This window comes from Octodon degus, unplaced genomic scaffold (genome assembly GCF_000260255.1).
Source record: "Octodon degus isolate 3935 unplaced genomic scaffold, OctDeg1.0 scaffold00287, whole genome shotgun sequence".
Classification (NCBI taxonomy): domain Eukaryota; kingdom Metazoa; phylum Chordata; class Mammalia; order Rodentia; family Octodontidae; genus Octodon; species Octodon degus.
The window spans coordinates 2,031,329-2,033,512 of record NW_004524863.1 but is presented as its reverse complement, the minus strand read 5'-3'; positions in this window follow the sequence as shown (position 1 = coordinate 2,033,512).

The following is a 2,184-nucleotide window of genomic DNA, read 5'->3' as shown; positions in this document are numbered from 1 at the left end:
AAAATGATCAGAACATCACGAATGAGATCAGAAGCAACCAACTGAAGAGGGCAAGCAATTAATCACAGGAGAAAAAGGAGTAAACAACAACAGTTAAATAACGTGTCAATTGTAACACAATATATCTCATTCTAACCATCAGTGCAAATGGACTCAATTCACCAATTAAGAGAAATAGACTGGCACAGTGGATTAGGAAACAAGATCCAACAATATGCTGTATACAAGAAACATATTTCTTTCATAAAGACATTCATAGGCTGAAAGTCAAAAAATGGAACACAATACTACATGCCCCAGCACCTCACAAAAAAGCAGCTGTAGCAATCCTATTCTCAGACAGTCTCAACTTCAAACCAACAATGATCAAGTGAAATAAAGAAAGCTATTATATAGTGGTCAGGAAAAAATTAAAGAGGAAGAGGTAACACTCATAAGTATGTATGCACTAAACATGAGAGCATCCTACTATATAAAACAAAACTTGATGGACATGAAAAATCTAATATCAGTTACCACAATCTTAACAAGTAGACCTGAACACCCCCCCCATCCCCAAAAGATAGATCAATCAGACAAAAACTTAGCAAACAAATAACAGAACTGAAGCAGAGCTTGAAACAAATGGACTTGGGGGACACATACAGAGTGTTCCACCCAAACACAGCTGAATACACATTTTTCTCAGCTACACATGGGTCATTTTCTAAAATAGACCACATACCGGCCAATAGATGATGCTTAACCATATGTAAGAAAACAGAAATTATCCCATGCACATTATGTGACCACAATGCAATGAAACTTGGAAAAATGACAAAAGAAACCACAAAAAATCCTTAAATACATGGAAATTAAATGACGCTATACTCAGCAACCAATGGGTCACACAAGAAATTAGGCAAGAAATTCAACAATATCTACAATTCAATGAAAATTCAAGCACAACTTATCATAATTTATGGCGTACAATGAAAGCAGTTCTCAGAGGGAAATTCATACCTGTGAACTAAAACATTAGGAAAAAAATGGGAACAAATAAATACCCTAATGCTGCACCTTCAACAACTAGAAAAGGAAGGGCAAACCAAACCCAGAGCCCAAAGACGGGAAGAAATCATAAAAATTAGAGCAGAAACTAATTCAACTGAGTCAAAGAAAACAATTCAAAGAATTTAAAAAGCAAAAAGCTGGTTCTTTGAAAAATTACATAAAAGCGATAAGGCCCTAGCTAGCCTCATCAAAAAGAGGAAAGAAAAAATTGAAATACGAGCAATAAGAAATGAAGAGGGTGTAATAACCACAGACCCAGTAAAAATTCAGGAGACTATTAATAGCTACTTTAAGAATCGTTATTCTCACAGAATAGAAGACACAGAAGAAATAGACAGATTCCTTGAAAGGTAGAAATTACCACAACTGAATCGTCAAGATATAACCACTCTCAATAGGCCAATAACAGCCAATGAAATAAGAGATGTAAGAAAAAAAAACTGCTGGGAAAGAAAACTACAGGTCTGGATGGATTTGCAGCTGAATTCTACAAGAAATTTACAGAACATGTAGTCCCTATACTCTCAAAATTCTTCCATGAAATTGAAAGGGAAGAAATCCTCCCAAAATCATTCCTGGAGGCAAGTATTATACTGATACTAAAACTGGAGAAAGATGCAACTAAGACAGAGAACTGCAGGCCGATCCCCCTCATGAACTTAGATGCAAAAATCCTAAATAAAATCCTAGCAAATAGAATACAGCAAATCAACAAGAAGATCACACACCTTGACCAGGTGGGATTCATCCCAAGGATGCAAGCATGATTCAATATTCAAAAATCTATAAATATAATACACCATATCATTAGAGTGAAAACTAAAAGCCACATGATCAACTCCATTGATGCAAAAAAGGCTTTGAAAAAGTACAACACTCATTATGTTCAAAGACCTACAGAAAGTTGGAATAGATGGCTTCTACTTCCATCTGGTAAAAGCCATTTATGAAAACCCAATAGCTACTATAATCCTGAATAGGGGAAAACTTAAATCTTTTACTCTTAAATCTGGTACAAGACAAGGATGTCCTCTATCACCACTTTATTAAATATAGTTCAGGAATCATTAGATATAAGCATTACACAAGAGAAGGAAATAAAAAGAATAAGAATAGGTAAAGAAGAAGTTA